This window comes from Zootoca vivipara, chromosome 10, assembly GCF_965207765.1.
Source record: "Zootoca vivipara chromosome 10, rZooViv2.hap1.1, whole genome shotgun sequence".
In the NCBI taxonomy this organism is placed as follows: domain Eukaryota; kingdom Metazoa; phylum Chordata; class Lepidosauria; order Squamata; family Lacertidae; genus Zootoca; species Zootoca vivipara.
In genome coordinates this window covers 41,085,280-41,100,703 of record NC_142593.1, presented here as the reverse complement: position 1 = coordinate 41,100,703, position 15,424 = coordinate 41,085,280, and positions in this window count along the sequence as shown.

Sequence of the window (15,424 nt, the reverse complement as noted above, 5' to 3'; positions counted from 1 at the left end):
TCTGGGACACTTGCAGGGTCCGAGGTCAGACTCCTCTTGGAGTCCCAAGTTCTCTCCCTGGGTCAGTCTCTTCCCATTCTTCAAATTCTTCCCATTCCTCCTCATTCTCTCACCATCCTCTCCATAACAGATCCATAGGACTTATGACAGGCACCTTCACTGAGTAGCTTTCATTATATGCTGAGGATGCACCTTTATATCCTGGCCTTTGACACCTGAGTCTATATTTTAGAACCCACCTTATTTTCTTGATTGTTTTAACTATTTTTATATTAGATTTTAAAATTGTTGTAACCTGCCTTGGGACCTTGTAAAGGGTGGATAAGAAAGGAAGGAAGGGAGGAAGGGAGGAAGGAAGGAAGGAAGGAAGGAAGGAAGGAAGGAAGGAAGGAAGGAAGGAAGGAAGGAAGGAAAGAAAGAAAGAAAGAAAGAAAGAAAGAAAGAAAGAAAGAAAGAAAGAAAGAAAGAAAGAAAGAAAGAAAATAATAATAATAATAATAAATGAACATACCAGGAAAATTATTATGTTCTTAGTCGTCTGACAGATTCGAAACCCCCAAACCCACTATGTTGTATCAGGACCACCAATTACTTGAGGAACAAATCTGCAATTAGAAGTTTAGCTGAGAAAGGCTCCGTCCTGTGCATGCCCAGCTAAGGAAGGCAAATGGCCGATAGTTAATTCTTTATTGATGAAAGTACACATTTACAGCAGCTCCTAAGGACACAAATGCACAGATGTTTCTAGCATCTACGTAGCTGGCATTAACTTTTCCAGGTTTGTGCCTGGCGAGGCAGTTGGGTGCCGCCTCCCCACACACCCTGGGCTCCCCCACCACCGGTCCGATAGAGTGTGCATACACAACCTGAGACTTTTCCTGCATGGAAGTTGCTGTTGCGTTTCCCTCTTGAAGCCCCTCCTGGTTCTAGGAGACAGTGGGCTGGGTATGGCGGGAATTCAACCAGCTCACCCCTTGCCTGAATAGCCTTTTCGTCTGCTTCTGACACATCCTGTGCCCCCACCTTTGTCTATGACTGCTCAGACCCTTCCCTGTCCCCCTGGTCCTGCCTCTCAAGTGGCACTAAAACCCATAAATCACTGGCCCCTCTCCTGGGTCAGCCTCCAGCCCCCTAACCTGTCATGCACTTGTCAGAGCCCTGCCACTCCTTGACATCCTGCAATCCTGTGCATACTTTTTCTTTTTCTTTTTGAATAAGCTGCATTTAATTTACTGCTGAGTAAACAGGATTCAAATGAGTAAAACTTGCAACCCTAATGACTGTATAAGTGGGGAAACAATCAGCATGGGAAGCAAATGGTAAGTAAATGTCCTAAAATCGGTTTTAGGGGGAGATTAGGGTGTGGCTTCTTCCCAGAACAAAGCTTGGCCTGAGATGCAGGTCCATGGCAACCATCCTCGAATTATATGCATGGAAGGAAAAAATTGGAGACGGCTGTAGCTACAAGAACTGTAAAGAGAATTGTGTGCCAAGGAAAAGGAAAAGTGTAATAAGATGCAGCTGAGCATTCACAGAATTGTATTGATGGAGAATGAAAGTGGGTTGTTTTCATTTTAGGAAAGGACACGGGTGAGAACAGGAGATAAACGCCCCTTTAACAATTACCAAGGAATAAACAGATAGCAACAAACAAATTCTCACATGCCTCCAAACAGTATCTGTGAGAATTTTCTGGAATATGCTTAACCCAGAAGAGTTCTGCTAGGGACCCTCCCACAATGGATGGGAGCCAGGAAAATTGTTGGCTGTAAAAGAACAGTCAGTTTAAATAGATATATGAGAACTAATGTTTTATATGATTCATTTATTTTATTTACAACCTGTTATACCACCCCATCCCGAATGTTTCGGTGGGTAACAATATGTCAGTCATAAAAATCACAATAACACACACTCTCTCCCTGTCTCTAGAAAGTGAAAACCAGACTGAATGATGCCTTACATCATTTCCAGAAGATGTTCAAACTCAGGCTTTGGTGGGGAAACAAATTCCCTAATTAAAGGCAGACAGCAACAATGTCTGTCTGCACATTGTTAAGTATAATAACTATTGTGTGCATTATGTTACAAATTTTATTTTAGAGAGAACTGAGGCGACAAGGATGGGTGTAGTCCTCTCCTGCTTGCTAGGAGTTTTCCCTTATTAGGAGGAAGGAGCAGATGTCAAGACTGTCTTCTTAACCATTATGTTGGGCACAATGTAGCATATGCTTTAGCAACAACAACAACAACAACAACAACAACAACAACAACAACAACAACAACAATAATATATTTATACCCCGCCCATCTGTCTGGGTTTCCCCAGCCACTCTGGGCAGCTTCCAACAAAATATTAAAAATACAATAAAACATCAGACATTAAAAACTTCCCTAAACAGGGCTGCCTTCAGATGTCTTCTAAAAGTCAGATATCTGTAGTTGTTTATTTCCTTGACATCTGATGGGAGGGCGTTCCACAGGGCGGGGGCCACAACTGTAAATTCTAATCACAACTGTAAATTCCAGGCCAACTGTTCACCCATCTTGCTCTCTGCTCTGAATGTCCTCCTCCTTCAACTTCAGTTGCTCTTAACTTGGTAGCTGGTGATAAATCTAAAGGCCACCTTAACTAAATACACCAGGAGTTGCTGATGTTGGCATTGGCCTATCTTATAGTATGGCCAGGGGACAGCGCAGGCTGTGGTACTGAAAGTGGCCCAAAGCCCATTGGTGGGTCCTGCCCCACTGTTTGAGAAACTCTTCACTAAGGTGATGCTTGTGCTGACTTATTCTCATAAGTACAGATATAGCCCCTATATTGTTAGTTTTCCATTACTGCATTGGACATAGTTGAATGCTGACATCGTCATTTGGCTGCACTTTGAACAAGTGGTTATCATGAAAACTGTTGTCAGGGAAATGCCATTTCAAATCACTAAGGCTGATGGTTGCAGTGATTCTGAGGTCACATTTTTACACAATGTAAATAAAATGTTCCCATGATAATGTTCATAGTTACGGATCCTTGAGAATGCCAAATAAAGCAAAGTCAACCTAAGAATAATCTAGGGATGAACTGCATGGATGGTCACAAATACCCTGTTTCTCATATTTTAAGACATACCCATAAAATAAGCCATAGCAGGATTTTTAAGCATTCAAGGAATATAAGCCATACCCCGAAAATAAGACATAGTGATACCGTGTTTCCCCTATTTTAAGACGTAGTCATTTTATAAGCCGTAGCAGGATTTTATGCTTTTGCGGATTATAAACCATACCCCGAAAATAAGCCATACCCTGAGCCAGCAGAACCCAGCATGCCGGCCGTGGCAGGAGGAGGAGGAGGAGGGCTGCTGGGTTGGTGCCCGGAACTGGCTACTGCTGCTGCTGCAGCGCCGCTTAGAACGAGACCGCGAGCGCCCCAGCAGCGGGACCGACAAAGCGCCCAGCAGCGCAGCACGGAGCGCCCCAAGCCACAGCAGCAGCAGGAGGAGGATTCAAAGTGCTACAGAGCACTGCTGGGTCCCGGAGGCTCGGGGCGCTCCGTGCGGCGCTGTTCCGCACCAACCCGACAAGCCTCCTCTTTCTGCCGCGGCTTGGCACCCGGAGAGAAGCAGGAGGAGGCGCAAGCACTGCGCGCTCGGCCCTCTTTCGGCGCTCGCGCGCACCGGGCTGTTGACCTGACACCCAAGCATTAGAAGCACAGAGGAGGCACGCACACGCACACAAGAAAGGATGGGTGGGGGAAGGAGGAGAGCGGCGTTTGAGACACGCTCGCGAAAGAATGACTGAGCGGCCGTGTGCACGGAACGGTGCTCTCCCTCTCTGTGTGTGAGAGAAAAGGCGGGAGGGAGGAAAGGAGACAACCGGGGCGGGGAAGGAGGCGGAGGACTGAGAGATGCTACTGAACAGGAAGCGCTGCCACCGAGCCAGGAGCTGCTCTGCGCTTCCCTCAGCAAGTGAGAAGAGGGCAAAGTCTGGGCTGGCGGAGCACCCCGAGCGTGCTACTGGGCGATGACCCGGCAAGCCTCCTCCTCCGGCTCCCAGAGGCTCGGGGCGCTCCGTGCGCGCTGCTGGGTGACCACCCGGCAAACCTCCTCCTCCTCCTCCTGCCGGCTCCCATAGGATTTGGGGTGCTCCGTGCGCGCTGCTGGGTGACCACCCGGCAATCCTCCTCCTCCTCCTGCCGGCTCATAGAGCATTGGGGCGCTCTGCGCGCGCTGCTGGGTGATGACCTGGCAAGCCACCTCCTTGTGTTGTAAAAAGACTAGACTCAGCAGCAGAATCAGAGTTTGGAGACTGCCTTTTGGCAGCTGCCATTTTATTCCCCCCAGATTGCTCCAGATCCTGCATCATCCCAGAATATTTTGCAGAATGGGGTGGCGTGTTTCAGTTGGTGCTGCCATTTCTTTGGTGTGATGGTTAGCATTCCACACACCCCACACACACACCTCCTCTGAAAATCTCAGAATGATGCCTGGGAAAATTCAGGATCAGTTTGGCTGGCACAGGCATAGAAAGTAAGAAAAGACAAGACAAGCAATCAAAGTGAATATGGGTAACAGAAGAGCATTCATCATAAAACAAATGATGAATGAACCAACTGCAATTCTAATGAAGGGCTAATGAAAGAAATTTCTTTTAATAATAGAAATAAATGCAAAACTGCTTGCACACACCTAATATTTTCCTTATTTTGTTTACCACTTTGCATCTTACTTAAGACACCCACTGAAAATAAGCCACCCTGTGTTTTTTTGAGGGAAAAAAGTTATAAGACGGTGTCTTAAAAAGGGGGAAACACGGTAGGTGCAGCAGCAATGCCGGCCGCGGCAGGAGGAGGAGGAAAAAAATAAAGACATCCCTTGAAAATAAGCCATAGTGTGTTTTTTTGAGGAAAAAATAAATATAAGACGTGTCTTATAATATGAGAAACACGGTATTCATCAAGGCAGCTAGGAATTCAAGCCTTACTCGTGTAATCTTGAAGTAGGTTTGTTTCAAACAAACCATAGTTATGAATAACCACAGCTTGTCAGGTTCAGACAAGGCAACAGGATACAGTTAATCAAAAGCAGAAGCGAAAGATTCCAAAGTCCATGTGCCCACATTGTAGGTAGGAGGAGTGCGGAAGATGAAAGCCCTAGGTTTACCTAGGTTTATTTTCCCTCATGATGAACCATGGTTTATTGTGGAGTTCAAATGCAATTTACACTCATTTATGCATAGCAAGAAGAGAAAATTGCTGCAGTTGCCAATAAGTTTTTGGAACGTGGCAACACTGAGCTTGATTGCCAACACTTAACATTCCTCCAACAGAATTTGCACAAGGGTCAAAGAATGTAACTCATACTGTGAATGGTACCATAATTACATGGGATTATCTACATGGCATAAGTATTTTGCTTTATTTCAAGCAGAGGAACAACCGTGCCAACAAAGCATTGCCGCTCAATTTGGAAAGCTGGTTTTCCCAGCCCTATCTTGGGCTGGAACACCAGGAAAAAGCTGCTTTTGGCGGAAACTTGTTGGGATCCCAAGAGTATGTCTATGAGACCCAGCCTTCTATTTTAACTAATCAGACATAGATCTAGAACATTCTTTCCAATTTCTCCTGTCCAATAATTCTAGCGTATGGTTAAACCAACAGGACATTTTCTTTTTTCTTTTTTTCTTTTTTTGACATTTTCTTTTTTTAAAAGGAAGGAAAGTGGGGGTAGGAGAAAGCCCAGTCTGAAAAAGCTACTTTTTATTTATGCATTGTGCCATTTTTATATTAGGAATAATACTGTGTGTCTGGTACATTTGTATTTATTTTACGAGTCATACTGAAATAACTCAGTTGCTTCTTAGGGCAAGGGTGGATGAATAGCTGCTGCTTTTTATGAAGCCAGCTGCCCTGACTTACAACTTGCCATTTCTCCAAACTTTTACAGTTCCCCTTCAGTGAGTCTAAGCCTGATTATATTATCTTTTGCTAGAATGCACCCCCCTTTTCCAATGAACCTTAACCTTAGTTGGAACTGCTCCCAAAGGAGTCCTGAGCATGCATAATATGAGATCTGTACTTGATTAAATAGAGAAAAAATGTAAATAAACTTTTCACTGGGGCTGTAATTTCCTCCCCTAGTTGTTGTCCATCCCCGGTGACACTTCATTATGTATACATGTATTTCTTTATAGTACTTCCGATGTGTGAAATGCCTTATGATCTTATCTCTATCATTCTGCACCTGCCCTGCAAGGTAAGTGAATATTATTGCTATTTTACAGGTAAGGATATAAACATGGGAGAGAGAGAGTCAGGCTCTTAACAGAGTAGCTATGGGCAAACTTCCCCCAGGGTTCTAACCAGGATTGCGAGACCTCAGGCCCATGGGCTAAGTGTGGTCCCTTGGGACTCTCCCCAGGTCACCCCCCAGTAGCCTTATTTTATAACCTCCATGAGTGTGTTCGCCTAGCTAGAATGTGTCCTTTAATTTGGGCCAGCCCACCCAAGAGTGGTGGCCTCGGGCAGCAGGATCCACAGGGGTGGCAGATCCAATGTAGATTTTTATTCCCCACTTGTTCCTGATGTTTCTGATTATCTACACTCACCCCTTCTTCCCTAGCGGGGGGGGGGGTGCCATTTTGTGGTTTGCCTAAGGTGCCAAAATGTATTGGGCTGGTCCTGCCTTGAACTCTGATAATACTTATTGGTTGCCTAGGTAGAAGACAGAGAATGGTGTGTGTGTCCATTCCAGCTTTACCCTAGAGCTGTTAAGCACTAAATGGCATAAGGCAGAGGTCCCCAAACTAAGGCCCAGGGGCCGGATGTGGCCCAATCACCTCCTAAATCCGGCCCTCGGATGGTCCAGGAATCAGCATGTTTTTACATGAGAAGAATGTGTCCTTTTATTTAAAATGCATCTCTGAGTTATTTGTGGGGCCTGCCTGGTGTTTTTACATGAGTATAATGTGTGCTTTTATTTAAAATGCATCTCTGGGTTATTTGTGGGGCATAGGAATTTGTTCATATTTTGTTTCAAAATATAGTCTGGCCCCCCACAAGGTCTGAGGGACAGTGGACCGGCCCCCTGCTGAAATAGTTTGCTGACCCCTGGCATAAGGGCTCTGAAACCCTAGTAGTTTTCCAAGAAGAGTGGTATGAAAATATTATAGAAAGATATTTGAAATGAAGTGATGAGATATATTAAGGGTGTGATACAATCAGTTCATTTCTTTTAAAACATTCATCTTTTATCTAATTAATTTCAGCTTTGCTCAGTGAAACAGACAGCTAGTGAGACAGATAATTCATGAATATCATTAAACAGTCTGGTTACAGGTAGGTAGCCGTGTTGGTCTGGATCGAAGTAAAATAAAAAAAATTCCTTCAGTAGCACCTTAAAGACCAACTAAGTTTTTATTTTGGTATGAGCTTTCGTGTGCATGCACACTTCTTCAGATAAACAGTCTGGCAGCATTCCAAAGGCATGTGGAATCAACTCATACTATTCTGGCCAGATCTGCGTAAAACAGGCTTGGATGGTTGTCCTGCCTGTAACTTTATTTGCCATATCATAAGTTCAGAACATTACATTTGTCATATGTAACATCCTGTTTTCTGAATTGGAAGTAGCAGCGACTTCCAACGTACTCCAAAAGAAAATTTCACACAATGGAACCTGACTGATACTTGGCCTAGAATGGAACAGAAGAAGCGGTTTATTGGTTGTGTTCAGTGTCAAATCATTGGCTCAGTATTATCTACATGGGCCCTCCTCTATAGTCCTGCCTTTTAACTCAGAGCCATTTGGAAATGTTGCTTGAATTGACTTATGGACTTATTGCAGTCATCAAGAATTAACAAGACATGTGCTCCAGCCTTAGCAATTGTCTTAATTAAACAATTGTCTTAAATCTGATGCTTTTGCCAACACGGGGTGCTTCTAGACAAGAGCATAATATTGTAAACATGTTGTTGACTTGAGGAATTACAAACGGTTTACTAGCAACAGGCTTTGCTTTTGTTTTGTTTTTTAACATCAGTTTTACCCTGGGCTGGCATTTTGATGAACAGCACCAATTCCACAACAAATGCCCATCTGGAACCACCCCAGGTCTGCAATTTGAAAGCTTTACAGCTTTCTGCAATTCAGGCTACCCAGTATCTTAGTTGAAGATAAACTACATATTGGGAGGAGATATACATTCAGGAAAAGTGCACCTCTTTATCATAACCAGACTTCCGTTAATGTGAGTTTATAGATCCTTTGTTCTATGCTTTCTTATTCTGCTCTTCAGTATTCTATATTTATAAGCAGATATCAGAGTCAGTGTTACTACCAGGAATGTTAAATGCACTACCACATTAAATCATCTAATCATAGTAATTATTAGAGAAAAATGGGAAGCAGCTGCTGTAACACAGAACTTTGGTTCCAAAACTAAAGACAGATGGGCATGATAATACAGTACAGCATTATTAATGACACACTTTGCCTATCTATTTTACATAATATTTCCCAACACTGACAGTTTAGTGAAATGCAAGCTCCTTTTGTGATCTACACCCTTTGACAAAGCAGATAATAGAATAAGTTGGTGTTTTATTTTCACATGCATCAAAGATATATGAGCTGAGCAATTCATTCACCATTTTTAAAGAGTTCTTTCTATGCTAGCACCCTTTTGATCACAAAAGTTAAGTGAAAGAACATAAACGAGTCCTGCTGGATCAGATCAAAGGCCCATCTAGTCCCACATTATGTTCCCACAGAGGCCAACCAGATGCCTACAGGAGATCCACAAGCAAAAGCACTGTCCAATTCTTGTTTTCCATCAACTGATATTCAGAGGCATAATATCTCTGATACTGGAGATATAGCCATCACGGCTAGCACTAATGGAATATGCTCTTCCACAAGGAGGTGGAAATGGAAGTTGAATTAAAACGGAAGTTGCACACTGTAATGCTATACCATCTACAAAAATAATGTAGCAGCCATATCCCCATTTACACGATTCAACGTACTTTTCCATGCCACTGCAATCTCTGAGCAGTGCAAGATTCCAGGGGTTTGAGGTACTTACGTAGAGTTAGTCTTTCCTTTTGAAAATGAAGCACAGTGGAGACTATGGTGTCTTTATGGTTTATTTACATGTATATACAACCTGAGCCTATGATGGAGGGGTTCACAGCATTAACACTCCAAGGTGGTCCTGCTTCTCTCATAGCCACAGCCTTGGATTCAAGCAGAAATTAGCCTCTCACTCTCTCTGCCTTCCCAACCTCCAGCTTTTTCCCTCCAGGTCACATCACAGCAATCTCTGCCCTCAACTCCAGCTTTGCCCTTCTACCTATCTAAGAGCTGGAGAAGGGGCCCCACCCATTTGTAATCCAGCACAGAGTGCCCTTTCCTTTGTTTTCTTAATAGCCCATCACCCTTCCTTTGTTCTCTCCCAATGGCCCCTCACCCAGGCAATTACCTGAACACAATATATCAGGGCAGTTCACAGAATAAAATACAAGATAAAAACACAAGTACTGTAAATAATCAAAACAAAAATAGCAAAGCAATACCCCCCCTTCTTCCCACAGACACATTTAAAAGGCTGTAGAATATTAATCAACCAAAGGCGTGGCTGAAGAGGAACATTTTCGCCTGGCGCCTAAAAATATACAATGAAGGAGCCAAGTGAACCTCCATGGGGAAAGCATTCCACAAAGCCCATTACCCTCCATAGAGGGTAATGGGGATTGCAGAAGAGCTTAAAGAAATCTGGGAGGGGGTGGGCTGTAGTTCAGGCTGAGTCATGGGGGCGTGTAGCTGTATTTGATTGACAGGCTGACCTTACTTAAGCCCAGTTACTTTCGTTTCTAGGCCACTCTCAAATAGCCTTTGAATCTCCCGCCCGCCCGCCGCTTTCTATAGGCCTTAGCCTGACATTGCTTTGCCTTTCCAGGGGTTGCCTGTATTCAGGGGCCCAGTAGGAATTTTGCCACTTGGCTGATTGGCTGTTGCCATTTGGTTTTTGCCTACTGCTTAGCAAATTGTCACAACTTGTTAGGTTGGCCATTAGGCTTTGGTTAATAAATTGGTTCTAGGAGGGGCCTGGCTTTAAATTGCCTACCCCCCCCATTTTGCTCCTCATAGAAGTATTCCGTTAAAGGAATCCTGGGGCTCAGGGACTCTAGTCACATACCCGCCAGGCGGGGATGATGGGCCATTACAGAGCCGAGCCCTGGGGAACATTCCGGGGTCGAGGGGAGAGTGTCTGTTGAACAGTACCTCCACTCCCTTGGGGTGTTTACTTGACTTACCTACCCATAGGTAAGTCGGAGCTGGTCCTGACCCAAAGGGGGTCAGATGGAATGGTCCTGTCCCAAATGGGTCAGATGGAATGGTCCTGACCCAACGTGGGTCAGATGGAAATGGTCCTGTCCCTTAGAGAGGACAGATGGATTAACCAAAGCCTAAGCCAACACTCAGAATAAAATTGTATTTTAAATAAAGTTGTGGCCAAAACAATGCCAAAAACCCAAACCTAAAATAATGTGTGAGTTGTGAGTTATTTAGGGGGGATTTCTGGGAGCTTCGTCACGCAAATGGAAGCCACTACAGAAAGTGGCTCACACGAGGGAGGAGGCACACGAAGAAGGGCCTCAGATGATGTACACAATAATCTTTTAAATGATGGTTGTCGTAGTTCAGCAACATCTGGGCAGCACCACATTGACTACCCTGGCATAATGTGTGGCATCAAGTCAAGCAGACTCAGAGCCAGATTACTGAGGGAGGCAGATTTCACTCTGGAGTGCACAGAGAATATATATGCGGGGAGAGGATGTGGTTACAAAGCAACTGAGAAGTCTGGCAGCAGTAGAGAAGCAAATGAATTTCCTACAATGAAAATGCATTTTATAACAGCTAAAAGATAGCCAGCGTTAGATTTATCATTGTCAAAAAGTACAGGCATAAAAAGGTTTCCATGCCTCCTATAAAACTGGCATCAGCCAAAACCATAAATGCCTGTCCTGCTGCAAATGTGAAAGAATGCCAAAAAAGTGGCAAATTTAGTCATTATGTTAAAATGTGTAATATAAGAGGGAGATAAAGGCAAAGAGATGTTTACAGTGGGCAGAAACAGATGCAAACCCGCATGGTTTCTTCATTGGCACACTGAACTTTACAGTTCTGGCAGGTGAGTGGCATGGGCTTCTTTTCAATAATAATCACAAAATGGTGAATTTACAAACTTGCACTCTTGGCTGTTCCAAGTACAGTAGCAGATTTTAATACACTAACTGCATAGCATTGTCTTGAATGTGACTGAAACAAATATTTGGACTGAATTTGTAGCAGGTTGTTTCAGTCCACTGAGAAAAAGGGGACACAATTTCTGAAGAGCTGCCGCCGCCGCCGCCGCCACCACCCCCCAAAAAACTTTTTGGGATGGATCAGGGAAAACAGACATTTGCTATGGCAGAGGCAGGTTTCTATTATTAACCCTCACACCCCCCCAAGAAAAAGTGATGTCAGCTACCAAACCTCTTCCCTCTCAAACAGCATTCTGAGGAACAATTATGCTGCATCCCTGAAGCACACTGTTCACTTTTTCTGAGGTAAAAAAAAACCTGCCGTCGCCCTGAAGCACCCTATTCACTCTTTCTGAGGTAAAAAAAAACCACCTGCTGCAGCCCTGAAGCACACTGTTCACTCTTTCTAAGGTAAAAAAACTGCTGCAGCCCTGAAGCACACTATTCACTATTTCTGAAGTAAAAAAAAACCTGCTGCAGCCCTGAAGCACCCTATTCACTCTTTCTGAGGTAAAACAACAACAACAACAACAACAAAACACCGCACAACAAGAGCAAATGCTGAACTTCGTACCTGAGAGTTGCTAGAGAATCACTCAAGGCGTTTTGCTTCCAGAGGGCAAGTGAAAGATGACTCCTCCCTCCAATTCCATGTACCATGTACTGACTAGACTGGCAGTCAAATCTTACTGGGCATCGAATAGTGTCTTCCTCTACACCTGAGGACAGCAGGCTAGCATAGGGAGGCAGGCAGGGCATATGACCTACAAAGATCTCTCCTTCCAACTTCTTGTTGCTACAGCTCTCTGCTGCCTCCAGAATCTGCCACCTGAAGCAACGCCTCCTCTGCTGAACTCCAGCCCCAGAGTTACATGTGAATAGAGCAATGTTCTATGGCCTCAAATTAAAGACCTGGCTCACTTACATACAACCTTACAATAAACTTTGCTCTACACTCCTGTCTTCTGTTCCATCATTTTATAATAGTTTGCATGTGTCCTTGGCTTGAGCCAAAGTAGAAACAAGATTCGTGAAATGTAAGGTAGTAAAATAATTTTGGGAAATGATATATGAGTTGAAAAAATGTTTAAAGTAACTTTTTCTATTTTTTAAAAAAAGTCTTTCTTTTAGGAATTCTAGGTGCCAAAATCCCAAGGGAGCAGAAAAGACTATTTATGTATGTTACCACAGCTGCATGAATGTTATTGGCCCAGAGATGGAAAGAAGATAAAGTCCCTACCAGAGAAGAATGGCAGATTAAATTGATGGATTATGCCGAAATGGCTAAAATGACCGGAAGAATCAGAAATCAAGAAGTCCAAAATGTAAGGAATGGGGAAAATTTATAATTTATCTTAAAAACAATTGTGAACAGCTAAAATTGTTAGTAGGATTGGAATAACACTTATAGTTTAATGGTGAATTGTGGGCATAATGGGTATGTAAAAGATTTGGATTACCATAAAAGATGCAGGAGGAAACGATTAACAATAGGACCCACAACGGGGAGGAGGGAAGTCCAGGAGATTCTTTGTAATCTTGTTTTTATGTTGTATGTTGGATATGTAATTATAAAACTTTAATTTGAAAAACCAAATAAATAAATAAATTCAAGAAAGAAAGAAAGAAAGAAAGAAAGAAAGAAAGAAAGAAAGAAAGAAAGAAAGAAAGAAAGAAGATATACCACCTCACCTATGCAAGCTTACTTAGAAGTTAGGATCCATTGAGCATGCTCCCAGGTTTGCACAGTATTGCAGATGGCATGGTGGGATGGTAGCACTCCATTGACCTCCTGACGGTTGAGTCACTGATGCTTACCAGAAAGGAGAGCCGGAGGAATGAGGCTATGGGGAGTTTGGCAAACACACTGGCAAAACCACGACAGCACTCTTGCTGGTGTGTTTACATAGCATTGGCCTCCCTGCTGTCTCACCCCACCCACTACTAGGGTAAACAGCTGGAAGTCCACTGCTGGGAGATCAGATGAGCACTATCACCATACTGTCAGCAAGCTATGCCTGTTCCTACCATTTGGATGCTTTGCATCTCGAGGGCAGTTGCAGTGTTTCTTTCTTGTTCTGGTTTTGCCTGCTGTTTGTGTCTTTTCCACCATGTAGTCATGCAAAGACCAGATAGCGCAAAGCCCTAATCTATCCCAGTCATAGCTTCAAAGTAGCTCGGCTTACTCCTTCTCTCTCTCTCCCTTGGCATGCTTTTGGTTATCCGTGGATGAAACACAAGATAAGAACTTTCCATTATCACAGGGGGAAAAGATGGCGAGCTGCCATCATGGTGGGTCGAAAGTTATGGGCTAAGAAGACAAGCTCAGCCTGCACACATGAATGTTACCTTGCAGAAAGGCTTTCAACTAGATGCAGATGGCAAGGCAAAAGGAGGAAAAGATTGAAACCAGTTGTCAGGGAGCTTTCCTCTGCACCATAAATTATAGAAGGCCATGCTCACATAGCAGAAGCATTAAGGGGGGAGTTTTTGGGTTATTGCTTTTGGTTTGATTTTATATGTTGTGGTCTTGCTTTGAGACCTCTAGGTATAGGGCGGTGTATAAGTTGATATAATAATAATAATAATAATAATAATAATAATAATAATAATAATAGTCAAGAAGCAATACCGTAGTCTTTGAGACAATCAAAGGTCTAAGGAATGCACTATTCTTGTCACACCAAAAGAGGCATGCAAATAGTTAGGTAAAGTCGGGGGAGAAATTCAATAATGTTCACTTCCTGTGACAATATACAAACTGAAACATAGCTGTCCTTTCTTAATTTCTTAATTTTGTGGTGCAGTTGTTCAGGAGGATAAGCTGTGCAAAAATGTGTATATTGCGGGGAAAGTACATAAAATGTATATATTAATGAAAATAGGTAAAGGTAAAGGGACCCCTGACCATTAGGTCCAGTCGTGACCGACTCTGGGGTTGCGGCGCTCATCTTGCGTTATTGGCCGAGGGAGCCGGTGTACAGTTTCCAGGTCATGTGGCCAGCATGACTAAGCCGCTTCTGGCGAACCAGAGCAGTGCACGGAAACGCCGTTTACCTTCCCGCTTGGAGCGGTACCTATTTATCTACTTGCACTTTGACATGCTTTCAAACTGCTAGGTTGGCAGGAGCTGGGACCGGGCAACAGGAGCTCACCCCATCACAGGGATTCGAACTGCTGACCTTCTGATCAGCAAGCCCTAGGCTCCGTGGTTTAACGCACAGCACCACCTGCATCTGAAAATAGAATTCAACAAATATTAGGCAAAAATTCATACAAAAATGTGCAGATTAGGAGGAACATATACTAAAATCCGGACAAACTTTTTTTTCAATGGAAGAAAATCACAAACTGACACAAAAGTTAAGATTGGAAAAATGAGATATGGATAGAACCAAAATAGACAGATTCGCCCAAATTCAGGAGCCCGATTATCACCGGATTTTTCAGAATCAAAGTGACATGCTAGTCCTTACCACCTCCAGCCTGGTTTGGACAGCCGTTAATTGCTTTGTAAGGGAAAATTTTCTAAGATAAGCCTGGCTTGTGTCTTATAAACTGTCTTGGTGACACTTTGATATTCAAATAATAAATTGATTACCATACAATCCTGTGCCTGTTGGCTCAGAAATAACTCCCACCCTATGTATAGGATTGCCACCTCAGTTTCTCTTCATGCTAACAAAGATAGCCTGTAAATAAGCCAATCTGTTTGCATTGCAGTCATGGTGCAATGAATAAAACATCTTGGATTCAAATTCCTCTGCAGCTATTAGGACTAGCCTGTGGGGTGATTCATGCTGTAAGGTTACCTAAATTGCTCTGATGATGACAACCTGTATATTATCTTTCTAGCCAGGGTTTATATACTGAGACTAGTACGAGGGAGACAGACAGAAATTCAGTTAGAAATATTGGAAATAAATATTGAAATGGCCTTTGCTCTTCAACTGATACTGGGATTTTATTAGCAACAGTTCTGGAATGTTTTTGATTGGTTGATTGATTGATTTTGCATACCATATAGGACATAATATGGAAACTATTCTCCTTTAGTTTGGGGGTGGGGATCTTGTGGACCTCCAGATGTTGGACTCCAGCTTCCATCAGCTGCAG